This window comes from Microcebus murinus, chromosome 15, assembly GCF_040939455.1.
Source record: "Microcebus murinus isolate Inina chromosome 15, M.murinus_Inina_mat1.0, whole genome shotgun sequence".
NCBI classification, from domain to species: Eukaryota; Metazoa; Chordata; class Mammalia; order Primates; family Cheirogaleidae; genus Microcebus; species Microcebus murinus.
Genome location: NC_134118.1, coordinates 71434432 through 71461278, shown reverse-complemented (window position 1 = coordinate 71461278; position 26847 = coordinate 71434432).

Below are 26847 nucleotides of genomic sequence, written 5' to 3'. Positions count from 1 at the left end.
TAGAAATAATATTGGTATTACTATACGTGTTATGATGGGATACTATTATTAGTGTACTGGAGTAGTGGTAGTTTTGGTCATGTTGGGGTGGGGTTTGGGGGAATTTGCAGTGGAAAAGGAGGGAAACTACCTTGCCTGCCAGAGGTGGAGAGGTGGAAAAGAAGAAAATGCCATTTATACTTGTAACTCGCTTTGGCGATTCCTTGACGGGCTTAGCTTCTCCCTCCTTTTGCCTGTTGGACCACGATTTCTCTGGCGGGGACAGCCCGCAGAGTCCGTCTTCAGGTTGGGTTTGCTTGACCAGCCTTTTGCTAGAGGCTTTTGCCTGCGTCCTCTCCCTTCCTCCGTGGTTTGCCCCCCGTTATACGCTGAATCCTGCCCCTCCAAAACTCATACGTCGAAGTCCCAGCTGCTAGAGCCTCCAAATGTGACTGTAGAGATGGAATCTGTAAAGAGCTGATCAAGGTTAAATGAAGTGAGGCCTGACCTAATACGACTGGTGTCCTTTTAAGAAGAGGAGGTTAGGACACAGAGGGAAGCCCACGCGAAGACGCCAGGAGAGGACGGCGGTCCCCAAGCCAAGGAGGGAGGCCCTCAGAAGAAAACAACCTGCCAACACCGTGACCTTGGACTTGTAGCCTCCAGAATGGTGATACAATAAATTTCCATTGTGGAAGCCACCCAGTCTGTGGGACCTTGTCATGACAGCCCTAGCAAACAAATCCACCTTCCGCCCACAAAAGTCTGCTTTCCTTTGCTACCATTTTCTCAGTTTCGCCCTCTCTCTCTCTCTTTCCTCAACCACCCAAAATATCTGAGGCTCTCCGTGGCCATGTTCCTCATGGTAGGTCCACCAGGACCACCCAGATAGCTCACCTCAAACGAGGGCCGGCCACCAAGACAAGGCAGAAAGTGGTCTGGGCCTGCCAAGTTGTCAGACAAGGGGCAGGTGGCTGAGAGGACAGAAGGGAAGTGCTGGGAAGAAGAATCCATTCTGGAAAATCCCCCCTGGGCCAGCGGAGGGGGGTGGGATATGAGGTGCTCGGGAGAGGGGAGCACGTTTCAGCCTGGGGATAAGAAAGCAGAGAAAGAAAAGGTGTCATTAACTGACCCATCCCTTTGTGCCAGACACCCAGCAGAATTAAATGCTCTACGTGTTTGGCATTTATCCCTCTCATTGACTGCAGGGGATATGTACTAGTGTCACCCCCAATCCCCCGAAGAGGAACTGACGTTCAGAAAGGTCAGGTGACTTGCCCAAGGTCGCACAGAAAAGCAGCGATTAGACCACACGTTAACCCCGATTCCCCTTTGTCCAGATTCTGGGCCCATGATCACTGCGCCATAACCACTATATCATTATATTCCCCAAGGCTTCCAGACTGACAAATCGAGGAAGTGAAACTTCAGACTAAGAAAGATGGGGACAAGGCCCTGTGTGATATGGCTCCCGCCCAGGACAGGGAACAGAGACGGGAACAGGATGCAAAGGGGAAAGGGGGCATGAGAAATGGCACTGAAGACCAAAGCAAAGAAATTGGTCAAGCTAACTCCCGTCAAGCCGCTCTAGTTCCTATCATTCTCCCTTTCTCCACCCAAATACAGGCCTGAGGGCAGACCACACACACCCGTGCGTGGACATCCTTCCTTGATTCTTAGCCACTAACTGATTCCCTTCCTTCCGATCCTGGTTGCCCCATCCCCGCTCAACTGCATTTAACAGGTCCTGGGAATGTTCCCAGTAAGCAGCCACCAGCTGGCCTCATCCATGGAACAGCTTCCAACTCGCACAAATGTGTTTGCTCTCCTGCCGACTCAGACACCTGCCAACACCTAGACCATGTCTGGGGCGTCTGATGGCAACGGCAACTCCACCAAGCAAAACGTCTTCCGCCTTCACAAAGCACAGAACTCATGGCGACTTAAGCTCCGGAATTTGCGAAAGAGTCATTAGTACCATAGGATTTCATTTCCCAAGAAGCTCCCTGGCGAACTGAAATATACGCCTTTGTGGCTAAAATAGGCAAACTCAATCAAAAGAAAATTCAGATAAGAAAATCCTGGCAGTAGACCACAGCCTCACAACATTCCCCAGTCCTGAGTATTGGAGCCCTAACCATTCAGTAACTGCTTTTGCTCTGCTCTGGTTCCTGCAAACCAGGGCTGATTAAGTACATTTTCTGTGTATGTGAATAGGATTTTGCAAGATGTTTATGAATTCAAAGACTTTACTGGGGACTAAAAGCCCCTGCCCTAGACAGTCCACTTGTAGAGTTCATAAATCAAATGACTGAAACCTTCCTACATCTTCCAGATGCAGCTAGAAATATTTTTCAGTCAGCACAACAGCAAAAATGAGAAAGGGACTTTAAGACAGTCACATTCAAGTTTTAAATGGCTATTGTGCACGTAAGTCTGAAATATGTTTAAAAACTAGAATTTTAGCCTCTCCCACTCTAATTTCCCTCTTGTATAACTTGAGGCCATAATGGACTTGTGTAAAACAATCAAGAACAAAGTGGCTTTATTACAAGTTTTTTTGCACATTTTAAAATTAAGGTAAGAATTTTAGTTTTCATTATCACTTTCTAAATCTGTAGATCTTTACCTATACTGGTGAAATGTCATGTAAGCAATTTTTAATCACATAATTCTGTTGTTTGCTCCAATTTTTAAAAGAATATTATTTTGCATACTTATCAGCAAAGATTTTAGTGTATTATTCTCTGCAAAGTACCACTGAAATCGTTATATTTTTCTACTTTGACAATTAAATTTGATGCTGTAAAGAAATGTGTATTTGTTGTGCTGATTAGAGTTGCAAATAAATTTGATAACCTTAATGTCCAGCTTTAACATTTTTGAAAATCTTCCTCCCATATATTAAATAACTGCTGTGGCAATTATCAATATAATATGACTCCTTTAGTTCTTGAATAACTTATTTTTGTTTTTGTTATTCTTAGTAATAGATTTAAAAACAGATTTTATACCCCAAATGAGTTTCATGCCTTGATGATGTCATGTCCAGCCATTAATCAGGATATCTATAGCAATTTATAGATTAATCAGAATAATTAGAAAATTACATCTTTATGGAGAAAAGTAAGCACAACTAATTTCATGTCAACTTTTTGGTTCTGATATTACCCATTTAAAATATTTTGCATAATGTCATTTTAGTACAACTATTTTTAAAAAGTATCATCTCATCCTGTAGAAAACTCTTCAGTGTTTGGAGGAATTTTCATATTGACAATAAAAAGAAATTCAAAGAAGAAAGAGTACACTAACAACTTTCATGAATTCCACGCTAACAACTTTTATGAATCAAAACTGAATTTGTACCTCAAGCTAAAGTAAAATATGTTAAGGAAAGACTCTTTTGGTCAATAGTTATGCCAATAAATATGCCTTCTCATCTTTGAAGGAAGGGGTGATATGGAGGGTATAGTATTCCAGAAAGGTATATTCCAAACTGCCAATAACCCACAGCCAAAGAAACAAGTTTGACATCAGCGGTCATAGTAAAACATGAAAAGATTTACCAAAAATGCAATTGTTAATTGTAGCATACATTAGATGTCTCAGGGCTAAAAAATATTTCAGAGCAGATATAACTTGCTCTACCAATCATGGAACTTCCATGGAAAGTCTGGTCTAATTCTCATTTATATGTGTAAAAAGTAGATAAATATTGATCCTATAATTAAGCACTTCCAAAAATGTTTTTCAATTCCCAAAACAGTTCAGTTATTTTTTGTTATGGATTATTGATCCTTTTATAGTTTTCAACAGTAATAATAGCAGAGACAAGGTAGATCTTTCTGTAATTCTTTAAAATGCATTGACAATTATCTCTCTCCTATACCCAGGTAACAAACACATGTCGACCTCCTACTAAAGCAACATATCTATATTTGTATTTATAACATATTTATATCTTCTGTAGGAAGATATAAAAATATACAGTCATTGGAAAACACATAAAGAAAATAAAACATATGGGGCCAGGCAAGGTGGCTCATACCTGTAATCCTACCACTCCGGGAGGCCAAGGCGGGCGGATCGCTTAAGCCCAGGAGTTTGATACCAGCTCTGAGCAAGAGCGAGACACTGTGTCTACTAAAAATAGAAAAAGTTAGCCGGGTGTGATGGCATATGCCTGTAGTCCCAGCTACTCGGGAGGCTGAGGCAGAAGGATCACTTGAACCCAGGAGATTGAAGTTTCTGTGAATTAGGCTGATGCCATGGCACTCTAGCCCAGGCAACAGAGTGAGACTCTGTCTTAAAAAAAAAAAAAAAAAAAAAAACCTCTGTTACTTGGTAACAAGGAGATATGTGTGTGTGTGTTTTGTTTTATTTTATTTTATTTTATTTTATTTTATTTTATTTTTTAGATAGAGTCACACTGTCGCCCCAGCTAGGGTGCAGTGGCATTATCATAGCTCACTGCAACCTCAAACTCCTTAGCTCAGGTGATCCTCCTGCCTCAGCCTCCCGAATAGTTGGGACAACAGGCACATGCTCCCATGCTCAGCCAATTTTTCTATTTTTAGTAGAGACAAGGTCTCACTGTTTCTCAGTCTGGTCTTGAACTCCTGAGCATAATGGGTCCTCCTTCCTTGGCCTCCCAGAGTGCTCAGATTACAAGAGTGAGCCACTGCGCCTGGCCTATATACATATATTTTTTTTTAAGGAGCAGTTCCTCTCATGGCTATCGAAAATCACCCACAACTTCATCTGCCATCAAATCGGTGCTTTCTCCCCTTATCAAACACCTGACGGTCCATTTTAATCAGTTTTGACGCCCTCTAGAGCAACGGCCACCAGATCCCCAAACCACACAACGAGACCTTTGGTCTAGATGTCAAGAACTTTGTGTGTTTCCTACTTCTTCTTTGCAGCCTTGAAAAAGTGAGATGGCCTCCTGCCCGCCAATTCTGAATCAGGACTGAGAGCGCAGGGTGCACGTGTGCTGTGGGGCCGGAGAGGCACATACTCAACTCTTTCGTACAGTGTATCCCACTTTTAAAAAGATTTTTAATATCATATTGTAACATAGTAGGCATGAAATCATTTGAATGCTGTAAAGTACTATCTAGATATACATTATTACTATTCTAACTTGGAGAATTCTTTAAAGACTAAAAAAAACCTTCTTGAGAGACTTTTAAAAGTCAAGTATAAAAATGTTATAGGCTTAGTAATAAAACTAAGATAAGCTGATGAGAAGTTACTGTGCACAGTGTTTCTGTATGCTGCTCTTTATTAAACCAATGGCATGAATGTTTCCTATTAAATGATTAGTTTGTGTATGATTGAGAGTATCAGCAAAGGGAGTTTTCTAAACACTCGATGTCTATTTTCTACTTTGCTTTATTTTGTATCCATGCTTCAATTAAATGAATTTTTGAAAAAAAAAAAATACAGCTCCATATAGATGCATGTATCCCAGATTTCACGACCAGAGCATGTAATAGCCGTGATGCTAATTTTCTTCCTCTGAACAATGCTCTCTCCTGACGTCTCTAAAACACCCCATCCTAGGCAAGCTCTTCATCCGTCGCACAGCTGTGACACAAGACAGTGTGCAGCGTAAGATGCTCTGCCACATCTGCTTGGTCTCTCACATATTTAACTAAGCTTTCATCTCTAAAGCACAAAGATAATTATTTCCAGAAGTCACTGGAAGGAGCTTGACCATTGGAGGACACAGGGTGTTAGAGATTTGCTTGACTTTCAGACAGTGAGAAAAAGTGAAAATCTCCAAATAGAAGGATTTGTGAGGTTCTACAGGAAATACATGCTTTATGGTTTAATTTTTATCTTACAGAATGAGAGATCGATACATCAGAAAATCTGACAAGGGTGGGGGAAAGCATGCTGTTCTGTAGTCATTCCAATGATTTGGAGAGCTCCATGAACATAATAAGAAAAGGGAAGTGTTTCAGAAACCTGTTCTAAAAAGCCTCTACTGGTGACTGGGTTCTTTCTATCTTTGGTATAGAGTTGCACAACAGTGTCATATGAACAAAAACAGTAGACTATAACAAATGAACAGAAACCATCTAGTGTGTAAACTACTAGGAATTCAAATGTAGCTACATCTAAATTCAAAGTCCAAACTCCAAAACATGGCATTGACTATCTAATATATAATAAATTCACTCTCTAGAAATTTTTCTGATCTTTGAAGAACCTCAATACCCATTGGTACTTCATGATAACAAACACCAGGGAAGTTAAAATACTCTTAATCACTCCAAGAGTAGAAAATTTTACTCATGGTGCTGGATGACATGAATTTCTAAAAGCCAGGGTGGTGTCAAAGAAATCAGTACATGCCTCTCTCTTTCCCTGCTATCTTAAGTGCAGCAAAACTCATGACTTAGACATGCGTGTAATACTAAGTATACAAGATATATGAGTATATCACACCTATACCTTGTATCTAACTTGTGACTTAGGAATACATGTGAGATTCCAGATCTAAAGTAAGAAACCCTCTGTTCATTGGCACTCCCAAGTAATGAAGGTCCAGAAAGCTGCAGGCAGGGCTGAGATATACCGTGTTTCCCCGAAAATAAGACCTACCCATAAAATAAGCCCTAGCAGGATGTCTAAGCATTTGAGCAATATAAGCCCTACCCCGAAAATAAGCCCTAGCGATGGGCGTGGCTACGCAGTGTGTCTACACAACCCATGCATTTTGTCGCTAAGCGGTAAAGAAGACGAGCAGCCCTTCTCATCTGCCCCATGAGAGCTCTATTGCTCGACATGAGAGATTGGGGCCAGTGGTTCTAATGGAGATAGAGTTCCAAAAAAATCAATAGATTCCAGGGTGGAATCTGGGGTTTGGAGAGTTATGATGATGTTCCAGAAGAAGACGACTTAACTATATTTGAATAAATGTAGATTGTTGTACCATACTTAAAAAAATAACACATCCCCTGAAAATAAGCCCTAGAGTGTCTTCTTGAGGGAAAATAAATATAAGACACCTGTCTTATTTTCAGGAAACACGGTAATCAGGCAGCCCAGGGAAGAGGACTGACCAAGACATGGGTGACTCTAGGCAGCGAATGCTTCTGTACAACTTAAATCTTCTCCACAATATTGTCCGTGTCCCAGTTAGGCAGCAGTGATGTGTAGGTCCTGCTGGCTGGTGGCAGTTTTTGTTGTTTGTTTTTGATGTTGCCATTCTACACAGATCCCAATTCAAATAAAACATACCTTTGAAAATAATTTTTCACACCTCTTTTTCTCTGAGATGAGTCATTTATGTCACTGTACTACCTGTTAAGCCAGCACGGAATTACTTTCATGTTCTGCTAATCTGAATAATGACAGCTATTACATGGCACAGAATTTCTCAGTTGAAACAGAGCTATATAATCACAGCCATTTCCATGCAAATTATCCCAGACATCATTCTGGCCTAGAGAAACCTAACCTGCAATTTACAATTGCCGGGTCACATAGAAGTAGTTGTCACAGAGGCAGACCCTTGGAATAGTCAAGGTTCGTCAGAAAGAGGGATTTCCTTGGGTGTGTGGCGATGGGATGTCTGAGGAGGCTGAGCTGGAAGAAGGGAAAATCGCAAAATCTCTGCTTGGGATTCCTAACCTTAAACTTACATCCTTGTCTGCGTTAAGTAAGATTCATTCCCTTCCAGCACATTTGGATCTTTACACAGACAAGTCAAAAATACACAGCAATTTTTTATTTTCCATTTAGTTCATTAGCCTACTTCTGTATTGAGTTCAATTCTGTATATACTAACAAGCACTGTTTATGTACATGGCAGTTACAAATCCGAGAAGTCACAGACTCTGTCTCAAAAAAAAAAAAAAGACGCAACTATAATACGTTGTAGTGTAAGATGTCTCCCTCATGAGATGAAAGACAATACGAATAAAATGTTATTCAGTTGGAGGTGAGGGTCAAAAAAAGGACTGATGTGATCCAACTGGGATGAAATTTTAAAATCATGGCATTTGGGAAGGGCTGTTAGGACGCCTGCTGTTTGCCGGCCTCGCTGCTGCCGTTGCTACGTTTCGAATGAAGTGTTCCCTCCCCCCGAATGTGTCCAGGATGCCCTTCCCAAGACTCTTGGCTCTGTGGCCATTCTTGGGACCCATATGTCTGTCAGCGCCCTCCCTGCTGGCTCTACAACACTGCTGCTAAGTCATAGCACCTCCAACCACATGAGTTTGTTGAATTTGGGGGTATTTATTTATTCGCCTTTGCCGTCCTAGCAGAGTTAGGTGCTCAAAGCTTCGTTGAATCAATCGATCACGCTAAGACTTAAACAGGACGACACCTCAGAGGACAGATAGTATTAGAGGCGCAGATTTGGAAATGACCGGCCTAGAAGCACTGGTTGCAGGATTTAGAGTGGATGAGCTCGCCAAGGGACAGGGTACAGAGGAGAAGCCATGAGCTCTTGGGGGATGATATTCCTGCTGAAGTCTGCTCTTCCCGAAGCTTCCTGCTGCTGCTTCCAACCACCTGCACCCCACCATCACTTGGTGTGCCCCTTAACCTGCTCAAATTTCTTTTTTTAATTGACTTTTAACATATTATGTAACTTTTTTATTTATTATATTTATTGTTGTCTAACTCCCCTTGTTAAAATGGAAGTTCATGAAGATTGAGATCTTTGAATATTCTGTGTTCATGAAGATAGCCCAAGCACTTAGAACATAGTAAGTGCTCAATAAATATGTGTTGAATTAATGAATAACTATCTATATTTAGGGTACCAAATAAAAATAAAAACACCAAAAAGAGCAGCTATCATTTAGGAAGATAAACACAAGATCACCCTGTATGTAGAAACAAAAGGGGACAAGAATTTTAGTACATAGCAGGTAGAGAGGAATTTAGATAGTGATGGACAGTTTTAGGAAGAAGGAATTTGAGAAGAAACTTGGATTTAGTAAATCAAGGATCGTTGATAATTACAGAACAAGTTCTATGGTGATGAAGGAAGAAATCAGATAGCAAAAGGTTGAAAATGAAGTCAATGTTGAAGGAAGGAATGGCATCTAGCATAGATCACTGTTTTGAGAAATTTAGTGTCAAATAGCACCCGCAGTAAAAGAGAAGTCTGAGGCAGTAACAGGAGTGAAAAAATTATAACGGTTTTGAAACAAGGGACAAATGGCCATTTGACAGGATGCAGGAAAAAAATACTAAAAAGGAAGAGATGATGGAAGATGTAAAATAGTAACAAACAAGGCAGGCAGCGATGATAACAAGAGCATAGGTAAGTTTAAGCTTTCCAAGTAGTCAGTAAAAAGGAAACAAGTGCTATAGTGACAGATAATTTAGGAGAGGAGAATACAAAGGAGCTCATGCTATATGGTAGAGTTTTCTGTGCGTGACTGAAGCCATGTCCGCTTATGTCCATACCTATCAGTCTGTCCACACATGAATATCATCAACCATAATCATCAGCAGGCTGAAACATAATCCACTGGGTTACTTTCCACCTGCATGGATGTTGAAGATGTAATACAGCAAATTAATTTGTTCAAGAACGCACATAAGCCTGCTGGTGAGACTGCAAATTAGTACAACCTCTATGGAAGAACGTACAGAGATTCCTCTAAGAAATAAATGTAAACTTACCATGCAACCCAGCAATCCTGCTACTGGGTACCTACCCAAGGGAAAAGAAGTCATTTTATCAAAAAGACACTTGCACTCGAATGTTTATTGCAGCACAATTCACAACCCAAAGATGTGGAATCAACCTAAGTACCCATCAATTCATGAGTGGATTAAGAAAATGTGGTATATATATGATATATGCCGTGGAGGGCGCACATGTGCACAGAGGGAAGTGAAATCGACTGGAAATCAAGTAGGAGGTAGGTGGGAGGAGGGGAGGGGCAAAAACCCGCCTAACGGGTACAGTGAACACTATTCGGGTGATGGGCACACTTATAGCTGTGATTCAAACATCACAAAAGCGATTCATGTAACAAAAACATTTGTACCCCCTTAATATTCTGAAATTTAAAAAAACTTCCTTACAAATCATTAAGGAACAATAATAATAATAATAAATATAAAAACAGGCCAAGCCACATGTGTTTTCTTAAGTTCTAGGAATTCTATATTAAGCGATGTATAAGCCAAGTGGAAACAGTAACAGTGTACAATAAAGAGAGAAATAAAAAATGGAAAATTATTCTTGTCTATACACAGGCAAATGAATACTGCCCTGGAAACACACAAACTTCTCCCTGTGGAAAAACCAGTTTTGCCTCTATTTGCACATTCGCTTCAGTGTCCCTGATCTATAAATGTTCTTTCAGAGGAAAAAAATACACACACACACACACACACACACACATATATACCATGGAGTACTACTCAGCCATAAAAAGGAATGATAGAATGTCTTTTGCAGCAACTTGGATGGAACTGGAGACCATTAACCTAAGTGAAGTATGTCAGGAGAGGAAAACCAAACACCACGTGTTCTCACTAATAATTGGTAGCTAACCGATGGGCACACCTGGGCACAAAGAGGTATAAAGGTTACAGGAAATCAAGAAGAAGGAAGGGGGGAAGGGGGGAAAACTTGTCTATGGGGATCAATGAACACTATTTGGGGGATGGGCACACTAAAAATAAAAGCTATCCATATAACAAAAACATTTGTATCCCCTTAGTGTTTTGAAATAAAAGGAAAGAATGAACTAACAATTTGATCAAGGAGCTAAATTGACTAATAAATATATTTTATGAGCTCACAGGAAGGTATGAAGCAGAAGAAAGGTACATAACAAAAGTGGTTAAAATAAAAATTAAATAGTAAGATGATAACTATAAACCCAATGATATCAGTAATTACTTTAAATTTAAATGAATTAGTACAGACATACTTTGGTTTGCTGTGTTTCACTTTATTGTGCTTCACACATATTCCATTGTTTATAACTTGAAGGTTTGCAGCAACCCTGCATCAAGCTAGTCTATCGGTACTATTTTTTCAACAACATGTGTTCACTTTGTGTCTCTTTGTAACACATTGGCAACTCTTGCAATATTTCAAACTTTTTCATCATTGTTATATCTGTTATGGTGATCTGTAATCAATGATCTTTGATGCTACTATTGTAATTGTTTTGAGGCAGCATGAACTGCACCTATGTGAGACAGCACACTTAATCAACTGATGTTGGATGTGCTCTGGAAAAAAAAACACAAAAATGCATACAAGCTATATACTATGGACCTTTGCTCTGGAAGACGACACTATCTCTATCCTGCAAGGCTTCTGCTCAGGAGATGACATAATCTTTATCTTTCAAGGACATCCTTGAAAGAATAATCAGGAACAAAAGGCAGTCAGTGTCTCACTTGTGAGATGTTCCAAAATGGAAATGACTCATGACTACAGGTGTGTGCCACCAAGCCAGGTTACAATAGGCTGAGAGTGGTGGCTCACGCCTGTAATCCTAGCACTCTGGGAGGCCGAGGCAGGAAGATCACTCAAGGTCAGGAGTGTGAAACCAGCCCAAGCAAGAGCGAGACCCCGTCTCTACTAAAAATAGAAAGAAATTCATTGCCCAGCTAAAAATATGTAGAAAAAGTTATCGGGCATGGTGGCACATGCCTGTAGTCCCAGCTACTCAGGAGGCTGAGGCAGGAGGATTGCTTGAGCCCAGGAGTTTGAGGTTGCTGTGAGCGAGGCTGACGCCATGGCATTCACTCTAGCCTGGGCAACAGAGTGAGACTCTGACTCAAAAAAAAAAAGACAAATATTTAAAGTGGTGGATATCGCAAGAACACTGATTTGATCTTTACAAATTATATGAATGTATTAAATTATCATATGTACCCTGACACTATGTATATCTATTATACATCAATTTTGAAAAAACAAAACTAAAACTTTGGGCAGGCACTACAGCTCGTGGTCAAGAACGTAAGTTCAGGAATTGTACGATTCGGATCCCAGTTCTGACCCTAACTCATGATGCCAGATGAATTATTTAACTACTCTCAGCTTGGAAGACTAAAAAGATAACACTTGCAAAATACTTAACCACAGTGTCTGGCCGACAGTAAATTCTCGTTAAATCTTTGCTATCCCTACCATTTCCAACTTCCACTGGCTACATCTTTATCAAAATATCTTCTGGGAAGCGTAAGTCTCTAATCAGTATCACACACGTGTTTACAAAAGGCCTAAGAAGTGAGCAAATATCACATCCATCAATACTCACTGTGTCGCTGACACCGTCTCTCTTAGCCAGGTTCCCAGGAGCAGAGGCCGAGGCCAAAGCAGACGGGCTGAGGCTTTGTCGGAGGGTGGGATCCAGAGGCGCAGGGCGCGGGACAAGGACAGGAGACCGAGTCCGGGGGAGTCCCTCCCCGTGCTGGCTGCAACTTCACGATGAGCTGCTTGCTCGTTCCCACAGGATACCTCTCGCGTGCATTTCCGAGTCTCTCCACGGCCCTTTTAAAGTGGAGGAAGTGAATAAAACTGATGCACTAGCTTCCACACTGTCCGAAATGCGCCCACTCGCGCGGGCTCCACACGTGCGGGGCTCCCGTCGGGTGCGCTAGTACCTTTCTCCTCGGGAGCAGAGCAGCCACGGGCCGGAGCAGGAGGAGCTCATTGAGGAGGACGGGCTGACGCTCTAGGAGCATCCTGTGAGGGACACTCGGGACTGGGGAGAGCCGCACACGAGGCCCACTCCTCTATGGAAGCAGGATGCCCCTGCCAGAGAGCAAGGCCAGTGGCGCATGGCCCTGGGGCCCGGAGGTGCATGAACACACTCTGATATGCACATGCTGGCTAAGGGGCTCCCAGTTAAGGGAAATAGGACTGAGCATTCCTGGAAACAGGACTGAGAATTCCTGGAAATAGCACTGAGAATTCCTGGAAATAGGACTGAGAATTCCTGGAGCAATCAGATAACACCTTCTCTGTCTTCCACGTTAGCTGGGACTGGAGTATAAAAGTTTCCCTGAATATCTAAAGCATTTACGGATGGATTTTCTATGAGCATCTCCATTAGACCCCAAGAAATCTACTGCTGTCATGATCTTCAGCCTTTTCAAATACCATTTTATCTTCCACCATGCGAATGAGCAACATAACAAATAATCAAACAAAAACAAACAGCAACAGCCACCCACCCAGCTGAAGCAGCCTGTAATGACGGTACAGTTAGAAACCATGTTACACATGAAAAAACACCCTCCTCAATTACTGTTTTCAGAAGCCGTGCTAAAAACTGCTCACGCTGAACAGACAAAAGCATCTTTGGGCTTCTGTGCACATTAATATTTGGCACACATTTTGCTGAGATGCCGTGGTTCCTAGACACAAACCAGAGCTACTTGTGGGTGTGTTACTTAACGGAAAAATATACTTTATCTCAAAGTAAATACAAAATAACTGGAAAACTTTTAAGGTATATTCTAGTCATACTTGAAAGGGAAGAGAAGTGAAGGGGATGAAAAACATGAAGATTTTTAAAAGATGATGCTTAGCCCACAGCAACTATGCTTCAGTGTATTACGCCAGCTCCAACCAAAGGCAGATACATCGCCGCTCTCACGAGGTGAGTTTGATCATGACATGGGCAAAAATAACATCAGCTTTAGGCCTTAGGAAGAATGAAAAGGAGAATGGTAGACCAGACAATCTGCAACGGTTCTCTACTATGTGCTAGACAAGACAAAGGATACAAAACCTTTGTCTTAAGGCATGGGAGCACTGAGACGTCAATGAAGTTACTGGTTCAGGATCTTGGAGTACAAAAGGGAACCAGAAAAGTGAGCCCAGCTCTGTGACCACTTTTCACTTGTTTTATGGGTTTCCCCCACCCTTACTTTGAGAGGGGGAGGGTGAGAGAGTGATTGGTGCTTCTGACTCAGCAAACAGAAGCAGTCCAGAGCCTGCCAAAGGGAGTCCCCCGGTGGATTCCCTTTACTTTGAGCCAGAACTCAGGAGGAATGCACCTTTAGATGAAAAGCATAAAAGGAAAAGGACACGAGTGTAGTGGGAGCATGCAGCACTTGCAGGAAGTGCTTAAAATCCTCTCAATGCTTGAAATTGGATTAGGACGAGCCCCATCTTGTTAGCGTTTCCAAGTACCTGGTAGAGGAAAAAAGTAAATCCTCTTTTCCAGATTATCACCAAGAACAATTTTGTAACCACAATGTTCAGAGAACAGTTAAGGAAAAAAAGCAGAACCCAAACCAAAAACAGGTACAAAAGCAACACTACTGAAAAATAGCAAAAATAAACAGTAAAAACAGACTCACAGGAATGTCCAATTTGGAGTTAATGTTTACTGTGTTCAAGGACATAGACAAGATTTCAAATTTTAGTAAAGAACTGAAATCCATTTTTTAAAATTGAAATTCCAGAACAGAAAATACAATTACCAGAATTAAAAGCTCCATGGGAGGGTTTTATAGTAAATTAAAGATGGTTGAAGAGAGATTAGTGAACTGGATGTAAATCAGAAGAAAATTTTCAGAACGAAGCATGGAGAGACTAAAGGACAAAAAATATAGGAGAGAAAATCAGAATTATAAAGGGATACAGTATAAAAGCTTAACATAAAGGTAATAAAAGTCCCATAAATAGAATGAAATAGCAGTTATATTTAAAGAGAAAATGACTAACAATGTTTTCAAATCGATGGAACAAATCAAGCCAAAGTTCAAAAAGCTATACAAAGGGTAAGCAGAAAAAACTAAAAAATAATCAACACCTACTCACATCGTGATAAGATGTATGTTGAAAGCCATGCTGCAAACCAATCCAAAGAGAAAATCTTAAAAGCAATTAAAAGAAAAAGAACAGACTACCTTCAAAGGACAAAGGAGCAGCAATGACAGCTGACCCCCCAGTAGAAACAACATGAGGGGGAAAAAAATACACACACACACACACACACACAAAAGATAAAGAAAAAAAGTTTAAAGGCATGAGATGGAAGAAAAAAAGAAAGAAAAAAACAGAAAAGTAAGATAAAAATAATTTAAGAGCTAAGTTAGAATTACAGTATACACATAGCAAAAGTAACCTCCCAAAATCAAGGTGAAATTAAGACACTTTCACACAAACACAAATTGAGAAAATTCATTTCTAGCAGACATGTGTGTTTAAAATACTTTTCAGGCTGAAGAAAATTTACCCCTGAGGAAAACTCAGAGATTCGGGGAAAAACGAAGGGCAAGAAAGATGATAAACATGAATGGAGTACCTGGTAAAGACGTGTATAACGAATGTCTCTGTGATGTTGCCATCCAAGGACTGAAAACCCAGAGGCACGCACAGCTTCAAATGTGCCCTCGGGTCGGCGCCATGATGGCGAGCTCAGCGTCTGGCGGGCGCCAGCCACGTGTAGCTGTTGAGCAACTGAAATACGACTAATCTACATGGAGGGATGCTACAAATATCAGATACACACTGGAATTAGAGAGCTTAATTTTTTAAGAATATAAATACCTTATTTATATTTTACACTGATTAACTATTAAAATAATGTTAACATATCGGATTCAATAAAGTGTTATTAAAACCAATTTCTAATTTCATCTATTTCTTTTTGCTAGTTCTAACGTGACTATAAACCACTGTACATCATAAAATTACATCCAGTGGATGGCTCTCATTCTATTATCATTGGGCAGTGCAGCCTTGGGACAGGGGTTCCATTAATTCAAAATACAGAGTTCTATATTTGGTGCGTATGCCCTGAAATCACCGTACAGATTTATGGATAGTAGAGACGATAATAATTCGTGAACGTGATGGTCCTTTTCTCTGTAAGATAAAATAGTTTCTTAAATTTATCACTTTAAGAGTTACATCCATCCTTCAAACAAGTTCCCCTTCCCAAACTAGATCTATTTGCAAGGACATGGTTGGAGGTTAAAACACAAATTTACAACTCTAGCAGCAGCCCCAGCATGCCACACATTCTCTTCCTAGAATCACTATGCATTTTAGGAGCTAACCATATTAATATTAGTGGAAGCTCAAGCCACCTTTGAAATTATAAAATATGCAATCACTAAAAAGGAAAGAAAGGCCTGTGCGGTGAGTGGTGGCTCAGGGCTGTAATCCCAGCACTCTGGAAGGCCGAGGCGGGAGGATCGCTTGAGGTCAGGAGTTTGGAAGACCAGCCTGAGCAACAAAACAAGACCCCGTCTCTGCAAAAAACAGAAACATTAGCTGGGTGCTGTGGCGCACGCCTGTAGTCCCAGCTACTCGGGAGGCTGAGGCAGGAGGATCGCTTGAGCCCAGGAGTCTGAGGTTGCTGTGAGCCAGGATCATGCCACTGTCCTCATGCCCAGCCAACAAAGCAAGACCTTGTCTCCAAAAAAATAAATAAATAAATAATAATAAGGAAAGCAATTATATCTTAAGAGATGGTCCATGTGTTGTTTATTAATAATACAGTGTCTTGGTAAGCACTTCAAGGTTTTTTGACATGTGAACAACACTGTCACAAGAAAATGAAAAGAGACACGAAGACCAGTCCAGAAACCGTAAGTGTTGATGTCGACACACAAACACGCACGATGACACAGTAAAGACAGAAACTGAGCGGACAGCATTGAGCGTGTGCACCGAGGTGTACACATACGCACACTTCTCCCCCTTGAGCTCCGAAGACCACTGACTGTGCTCTTCCCTAAGTGTTCAGTGTCTAGCTATTGGGAGGACACATGGGTTCTGTAAAATTTTCTTTTAATTTCATTCCGGGTCCTGTTCTCTGGTGTCTGAGATAAAGAGGGGATACTATACAAATTCTACCAACTGTTTGTGGGAACAAAGTATTTCTATGTTTCTCTCTATTCATACCTAACCTGAAGCCGGAAATATGCTCCAGTGGGCATGCCGCCATCTAAGCCAGCTACAGGATGAAGTGAAGCTAAGGGGAGATAAATAATTGAGAAAATATTTTCATGTGTCCCCAAGTTAACCCCCTGAAGTACTTCCATGTCATTCCTTCAAATCATTGGACCTTTTGCATATTAAGGTGATTTGCATCCTGACCCGGGCCACCACTACAACCCCACCTCACTCGTGGGATGAGCCCTTTGGACTCCAGAAAGACCAACTTTCTTACGCTTTCCCGAGTGTGCCATTTTCGTCTGCACTTACACCACTTCTCACATGCTTTTCTGTCTGCATTTCCACTGTTCTTCCTCGTTTCTGCTGGTGGCTTAAATAGTTATTTATTCTTTATAACTGAGCTCAAATTTCACATACCCAGTGAACCTTTGCCTCATAAAAAATTATATTTGAAATCCATTTTAAAACAGTTTTAGAGAAGTCTGTGGAAAATATAGGGAAATAATGTCATTTAATCTAGAATAATTTTAAGCATCTTATTTACAATTATTCTAGTGTAATGAGTTTGTGTAGAGCCCAGACTATACCCACACATACGTATATAACTGTGCATATATCCTTTCTTAACTGCTCTCAGAAGGTGATAGGAAAAATTCTATACACACATGTACATGAATATATGCACATACAGTATATTCATGTTAACCAAAAAAGATGACCTGTTGCCACACTATTTGTTAATAGTTTGCAAACATATAGTTACTGGAGATATATATTCACCATTATTTTGTTCTTAGACTATTTCCTCACTAAATGACTGAAAATGTTAGCTTATGATGAAAAAACAAACTCCGTGATATGCAAAGGGATACAAATTAAAATTTCAGCTTCAGTCATGACAACAAAAACATGTTTCTCTTCAAATTTAATTTCCATGAGAAACTATTCTAAATTAAAACCTTCCAGTGCACTGTCCTTCCATTTTTTGCATTTTTTACTACCTAGAGATCAAACAGTTTGACACAGCAAAAATTCTGGTGAGTTAGGAAGAAATGCTGATTGGTTTGTTGGCTGGTGGCCGGGGGAATGTTATGACCGAGTAATTATGTGTTCTGGACAGATGCATTAACCAGGCTTGGGGCTGGAGCCACTGGGTATTATTTTAGTCATAAGGCTAGAGGAACTGAATCATTTTCAAAGCCTTGGCTGGCTGACACTGCCTTACTGATGCCTGTTCCAATGACTCTTTGGCAGTAACTTCCAACGCTGCACTTATGACATGGTAAACAAAAACTACATTAAAGGTTTGCTTTTTAATCATGTAGGAGTTCAACATTCCCACTAAGCTCTCTTGCTATTCATCAAGCCCTATTGAAGGCTGTCGCAGATGTGCACAGTGCTGTCTTCTGACGGAAGAACTGCAGCAATGGAACGGGCAGAAAGGCTCAGTTTCTTCACAGCAGTGAAGAAGCACACGGTCAAAATTCAAGATGATAATACATTTTTGCAATTGGTCTCACTGTGATAGACTGAAAGTTGACGTCTTCTACCTTTTACTGATGACTTATTTCAATTCATAAAATGCCATTTTTTAACAAGCATCTGTTTCGTGGTTAGAAAAATACGCACAATAATAAAATAACACAGTCAAAATGAGGGCTTTTAGAAAAAGATGATATGTCCCATAATAATCAATCAATTGGTTAGTTTCGGGTAGTTTTTCCTTTTGTGTCATTTAGACCGGAATTTTTATTTTGACAGCAGGCACTAATTATAAATGTGATAGTAATTTAATTTGAACCATGCTGAGTTATTACAAGTATCTTTACACTGGTTATCAAAATCTTAAATAACATAATTTGAATGTGAGTTAAAATAGAGGCATTTTGCTTTTTAAAAAATGGTTTGAATTATAAGGGCAGAGTGACATTTCTCTCAACTGTAGCACCATTAGAGTGAAATGCAAATCAAAAAGTCAGCTCTTCAGAACATTTGGGAGTCTTGAATAATTGTTCACACTAGCAAACGATCAGTTTCAATAGATGGCAAGACAGGTAATGGATGGGAGGAAGGATGGATGAAGGGAAAAACATAAATAGATGATCAATATAGACAAGGATGGGAGTGTTTCCTTGCTTTTTATTTATTTTGTAGCCATAATGACTACAAGCTTTAAAACTATTAAACAGAAGTATTGGAAGGTATTCTTCAGAATCAGATATGTTTAAAAACATTCTTTGAAGATTCATCATTTTGATTCAGTTTCATAATATTATTTGGTGATTTTTTTTCTTTTGGTTACTCACAAAGCATCCATCAGGATAAAATGAGAAATCACTTTTGCTGACGGATCTTTTAAAAAATTTAATTAACCCTCATAAGTGTCATAACCAAATAAGTCTCTCAGAGTAATTGCAGTACCAGTCCATATGTTATAACTAAATTATCACCCTCAAATAACTGCAACTGAAATTTCTAAGAAAAATACTCCAAAAGAAGATTACATATTAGTAATGAAATACATTAATGTGATCATTAAAATTGTTGTAATCACTCTATTATTTTGATTTTAAAAATTACTGTTTAAAAAGAAATATTATTCTGTTGTACTAAAGAGTTATCAGAAGTCTAGAGGGCTTAGTTAATTGGAAGGTACTTAACAAACTTATTAAGAAAAATTTAGAAAACCTCTCTCTTAAACCATGAGGCAGCTCCAAAAACAGAATACAAACTTAAACTTTATGTAATATCTTGGAAGAATTTCCAAGAGAAAATTTTAAAATGTATATAAAAGCAAAGGCCTCCATAACTGAAACCACAATGTAAAAGTATTTTCTTTCCCAGAAAATGGAGAATGAAGAGATAGAAAGGAGAAAACTGGTATGGAGAAGGAGACAGAGCTAAAAACACCAGTTGAATTGTCTCAAGTTAAACCATATCATGTTTTAAGAAATGGTTGTTGATGATTCTGAAATATGGGTTTTATTAAATTTTACTATGTGAAAGACAGTCAACCTAATTAGATTAAAATATTGAAACACAAATAAAACATTATAATGATACTATATTATAATTATACTATAATGAAATAGTAGAGTCCAAATTATAATTTAATACATAACCAGTATAATTAACAGAAAAGCTTTTAAAAGGCAAGAATATATGCTATATTGAAAACAGTGCAGAAGCCTCTCATTTTTTATTTCTATTCCTTTCTTTGCACTAGGGACTCAAGTATTTTTACAAAACAAGTTTTTTAAACCATTATAATCATTTTAATAAAGCTCTTTTGCTCTGAATTGTTACTAATTCCACTAATAGTGTTAATTAGTGGGACTAGTTAATTGATCACTGGATAAATGAATGGCATATGAATGAGCGCAATTTTATCACATGTGGCATATTCAATTCCTTTCTGAAAAACAAGAAATCAAAATAGTTGATAGTGGTTAGGTTATAAAATTAAAATATTTCATATAACATTTGCCACGTAACAGGTATTTCAGAAATATCATGAATAAATTGGCTCTTAAAAAATGTTTTGTTGACAAGGTCTAATAGTCAGCATTTGTTTTAGCACTTCTCTATCTTTATGCATAGTTTTCATTCAGTATATATACTGGGTACTTACATCAATTATAGTAATTCTCTGTTTAAATGTAAATAATTCTGGGACTCATTTTTGTCAAAAGTCTTTACAAGATGCTTTTTGTTTTTTAAAATCTCTATTCAATAATATATTCACCTTCCTGAAGTACTAAGAAAAAGGAGTGGGGGTGGGGGAGACAAAGAGACTTTGGAACAAAAAAAAAGGTCTTTGAAATAGTGAAGTATAAAATATGGTGAAAATGTTTAAAGGTATTTTATTACCATAGGCCGCAGTAAATGTGAACTTAGCATGGAGTGGCCTAAATTAAATACAGAAACTTACATAATATTTTCTCTAATGGACCTAATGAAAATACAATAGTTAAGCAAGCTTAAAAAAATAATACAAACAAAAGAATGTATGTTAATGTGAAATGATCCTCCACTAATGATTTTCTTCAAAAAGGAAAAAAATAACTGTCTATAAAGCCTAAACAAGACAGAAAAGACACACAGACACACATCTGTCATATGTTTGCTGCTTTATAGCCACTGCTTTAAGAAAGGATGTGAGTTATGATGTGAGTCCTTTTGTAAACATTGTAATAAAGCCTGGGTAAGATACACAAGGCATCAGAACCCTTCAAGCTGCTGTTCTCTAAATAATACTAAGAATTATATGAGTCTACAAGTTCCTTGTATAAATTGCTACACCAACTCGAAACACTAGGTTGTTCTATCATTTTGTAAATCCTTAAAGAAAACCTGTGTTTTTCTTCCGTTTGCAGAGAAGTGAGAAACAGCAGTGAAGAATCTGTATTTTATAAGCTATCCATGCTTTTTAGAGACAGAGATCAATACATGTAATTTATGAGCCCTAATTCTTTCCCCTCCCCCTCCTAAAATTTCAAATCATTAGCCCTATTAATACCAAAGAGGACATGAGCAAGAACACATCCTAGGCATTTATTCTTCATAAAGAGATTGCACAAGGAGATACAGAAAATCCAATTAACCTCTGATTACTTTAGTAGCTGTAGTCTTTAAAAACTAAAATGAGCAGATAGCAGATTTTGAAAGTGTAGAACGAAGAGTAGAATGCATCTTCTTGGTCTTACTTGTCTCTTCTACAGAATATTTTTGAATTAAATAATTTAAATTCTTTGGAACTAAATTCTGTAAACTGTTTAAAAAACTTAAATTCCTTCCTATCTTCAGACTGCAGTATTGCTCGTTCAACCCCATTTCTGAAAACTCTAATGACTCTTTTTAATAGCTTATTTTTATTACTCAAGTCTAAACTAAAATCAACTCTTGGAACAGTAAATGTTAAAAATTTTTAAATCTATTCCAATAATTGAAGAAAAAATATTTTTCTTGATTTTTAAACATACATAAAGGGGAGAAAATGTTAATATAGAAGAAAATATGAAGCTGAAGAACGAAGATAGACTTAAATGAACAAACTATCAAAGTATCAATTAACAAATTTTAATTGTTTCATGACTACAGTGCTACCAGTTGAAAACAACAAAAAATATAAACATAATGACAGAAAAAATAAACTAAAAAACCAAACAGTTTAAATATATGGCTCATATAAGGTATGGAACTATAAGGTTTCCTAAGACACTCTAATTAGTGTTTCCTATTATAAGGATTTATGTTCTTTAAATTTACCGTTAAAGTTAGTCTGTGTATACAACATTATGAATTTATTTTTATTTTCTACAATAGAAATTACATATGGAAAATAATGGCCACTGCAAAATTAGATGTTAAAAAGAAAACAATACGAAGCAGAGTTTGAGATTATAGCAGCTATAGGGATATTAGAATTTTTGCCTTTCTGTTAACAACACCCAGAAACTCTTGCACCTTCACCCTCTTTGACTGATACCGTATAATATTTATGCATGCGTGACAACAAAGTATGTTTCAATAAAAATATATTTGAACTAGCAAAGCAAAATTGCTTTAAGCTTTTGATCTATCTCATAGCTCACATCTTTGAAAGTTTTTTCCTTTCAACAGTTACATTGAAAAAGTCAAAGATATACAGCTGATGATTCAAGCTGAATGACACCACGATAAACTATGGTTTCTTCTGCAGATAAAATACATCATAAATCGGTGCAACACTTACCTCATTTTAAATATTACTGTCTCCTTTTATCAGGTAACACTATATGACCTCCCCTTACCTCCTTCCTTCCCATATTTTACATGGGACTTTAATTCTATACAATGATCACAGCCAGAATTTTTTTAATTAAAACAGGATATATGGCTTTAAAGGCTTAGGTTATCTGATAAACAGATTTAATTAAAAAATAATAATAATGAGGACAGACTGACTTCTGATGCCTTGTAAAATGTGGCAACAACAGAATTAGATCTATTTTTAAATTGCAGTAACTCTTTATACTTAACTGCCATTTTTTGCATGATATAAAACGATAGGCAACACTGTTTAACAAAATGGAAATGCATGCACCGCTAAATGACAAAGATATCTCTGCAGGGATTGTATGGCGACACAGTATGTAGCTTTTGCTCATGAAAACACGTATCCCTGAATTACAGTGGCCCTATCAACACTGTGTTTCCAATGAACTGCTTGATTTACACCGCCCGGTCTCTAGCCAGAAGTCATCCTTTCTCTGGATGCTCAAATCGGGATTACACTCCCCAAACTATAAACTGCATTAAATGTAGTACTATAAATCCTGATGATCGTCTGCACGGCTTTGGATTCTTATCCTTCATCCTCGCCGGCCCATTGAGAGGTGGGCTTCCTCATATGGCTGCAGAAAAGAGCAAGGAGGGAGAGCTGTGACTGAGGGGCTCAGTCCTCAGGCGCCCGCAGCCAGCCCGTGTGTGTCCTTGTCCCTCCGCAGCTGCCCAGAGCAGACGTCAGCACCGACCGTCACCCAGATGGCAGAGGGAGATCAGTCCCAGAGAGGCTGTTCCCCATTTCCAGTTGCTTCCGATCTGAAACTGGCGTTGCCAATGGAAACCTGCGGGCTCAGCCCCCCTCAGGCCCCCGGATTACTCCATCTGCCCCGTTTTTATCCTTCCTAAGAGCCTCAGACAGAAGCCACGGAAGGAGCTCCTAACCGTGTCTCTTCACCAGGAGGTCCATGGCCACTGTGACCTGAGGGTCACTTCGCACCATCTCAGGGAGATTCTGAAACCAGCTGACAATCTCTCTATTACTGCCATCAACTCTTTTTGAAATCACACAGGGATTGTACACAGGGTGAGAGCTTTGCGTATGTAAGTAAATAGTGTGCCCTATTTTCATATGTCACCAGAGGAATAAAATGCCTTCTACATAATCCTATTGACTTTAAGGATTTCCATGTAGGTCATGCTTCTTGAGAGTTTTCAAATGAGCAGCTACGGATTTTGTGGATCTGTAGCAAACTCTATTTCTCCTCTCCGGGCTCCATATGACTGCACCCTGCTTGCGTTTGCCACACCGTGGCCTTGAGCCGCCCCGGTGCTGACGGCGCAGTTGGTAACCTTGGGACAGAATGGAGCCACCTTGCCCATGCTCCTTGCCCATGCTCCTTGCCCATGCTCCTTGTCCATGCTCCTATTCTTCAAGCCTCAATGTCACTCTGAGGGTGAAGCACCCAGACTTGAATATTCTCAGCTTTCCTTCTCGCAACTTCTAAGCTATTGCCTCTGTGCCGAGATTTTTCTTTTCTTCCTGCCTGCCTCAAAAAAATCAGTGTCCTTTTCCACAAGTAAGCCTCTCCCCCTGCGCTCAGTTCCAGCTCCACTTGCCTCCCCGAAGGCTCCTAGCTGCTCTTGCCCTCGCCACAGACTCCTTCCCATACGCCTTCAAAGACACGTGGCTCTCGTTGGGGGAAAAAAACTATTTCATATGTAGCCACCACATTCCTCCAGCTATTTTTCCATTTCTGTCCTCCTTTTCATGGCTATAAACTTCACGAGCACCCGTTCTTCCCCTTCTATGGCACACAATCCACTCCTTATTAATTACTTGTTTATTGTCTGTTTCATGAGACATCAACCCCATACAGGCAGGGACTGAGACTGCCTCGTGTGGGGCCATAGCCTCGGTGCCTAACGGGGCCTCTGGCCCAGCCTAGGCCTTCAGAGACATTGATTATACTGGATTATTTTATCTTAACGGTGCTTCTTATTTTTTTCTTTCCACTGTCACCATAGCTCCCGAAAATCTGGTTTCCACCCCCTCTACTCTCATGAAAATGTACATTCAACCAAAAATAAATGGTATGTATTAATACTGTCTCAACAATTGCTTACAAATCAACAAATTCAGTAACATTTTCCCAGCCCCCTACTCTTTATGACCCTGAAGAATCCAATGTTGATGACAGCCCTCTCTTTGGGACCCTCCAGCATATGGGTTCTCCTTGCCTGCCAATCACGTTTCCTCAGTCCGATTTCTCCACCCTTTAGAAACTCACCCTGCCGCCTACACCAGCCTCTGTACCTGGAATGTTGTATTAGACTCCAGTTTCTCCCAACCCAATCCACACTCAGCATCATTAGGGGACTAATTTCCCCTGCTCAAAAACCTGCAAAGTCTCTCACTGCTTGTATTATTTCAAGGTTAAACTCCTTATCCTGGCATTCAAGGCCCCTTCCCCATCTGCATCCTAATCGCTACAGCCATACCTCCACATTACTTATAGCCAGTCCTGTCGACTACTACCACCACAAATGTCACATTTTCCTCCTTCAGACTTTTGCTTAATGTCAGCTGTCCTGTCTGGAGTTCTTTCCCCTACTCCGAGTCTATCCCAATAATATCCATCTTTTAATATTCTTTCCAGATCACTGTTTTCTTCATTAAGGTTCACACAGAATTCCAAGGTGTAATGATGTCCATTTGAACCGTTATTTTGGAAACCAACCATGTACATAATTATTTTTGCTTTATTTTGCTAGTTTTAGAATAATTTTATAATACAGTCTCAGTGTTCAGAATTCAAGATGTACAAAAGCATATACAGAAAACTGCGTCCCTCCCAACCCTGTCCTTGAATTATTCCCTCCTGGAAGAAACTGATATTATCAGCTTCTTGTTTATCTTTCCAGAGATATTTCATTAGAAACAAATAAAAGTTACTGCCTTTTAATATGTTTAGCATTTTGTTCCAAACGAATATGTATCTATTTATCTCTTCTGTAGCTATTTAACATTTTATGTACTTACATATTATCCTCCCATTTATGGAGACTAGGTGCCTTGGCTTCTTATAGAAGTGTCTGTCATACAAATATTCACTGACTGTGCAATTCTTTCTTTGAAATTTGGGATAGACTATTCAATAATAACACTAAATCTCCACCACCTTCCTCCTCAATTAAGAAGGATAAAAAAGTAAGCAGTAGGTTTTTTTCAAATGCTTCCTCCCCATACACACCCCTTAAAAGAAAATTAAAGCATGAGTAATCACATATGCAGATGTGCATTGTTTTACTGTGATAGTTTAATATGTTCCAGATACAAGCACACATTACCATATTTCCTTTGGTTCTGATACATATGCTGATACAATGATTAACAAAATCACTAATGTATAATGGACAAATATGTTTCATTTTAGAAATCTCCCATTCCTGCACATTCCAAGTTCCCCGAAGGTGTGTTTGCATTGAAATTTTGTTTCATAATTACATCCATCTCCATTTCACATTGCACATATTAGAATGACATGACAGCCCACCCACCTTGTTACTGCTTCCTAAATACCCTACAGTTTCTTATAATTATCTTCAACATATATACTAAACTGTCAAAGAATAAGACCCCCAGAATGATTTTTTATATAAAGAAATAAAATAATAGCTAAGAGTCAAGCATTGGAAGCAAAGTAAGTTTCATGCATAAACATTGTACCTAACAGTACTAATTTAAAGTATTATACAGTATATGATAAAGCAGATGTTTGGAATCAAATGGTTTACTTGGTCAATAGAGAGCCAGACCAGATAAATCCTCCAAAATCTGTTAGTTAAAAGAGCCTTTAACTATCGAATTGGCTGCTTTTAATGGGCCAAACTAACTGGGTAGGTGCCAGAAATTCCCTTTACTTCACACCATGCATTAAAGAACCTTAATGTATATCTCATATATGGCCTTTGAATTAGGATATTTCTGATTAATCTTGTATTTAAATCAATGCCCAGGATTTAAATATTAGTTACAAAGACCCAAATTTCTTGAAAAAAGGTATAAAATTCTATTTAAACAATTAACTTAGATTATTTTTATCTATACCATCACTGATACTTTTAAAAACTTGAAAATATTTTTTTCTCAGAACTCTATGGAAAATGCCAGTACTTTAGGCTTTGAATTTTACTACCTCATTAAATCACCAGGATTGTAAAATAGT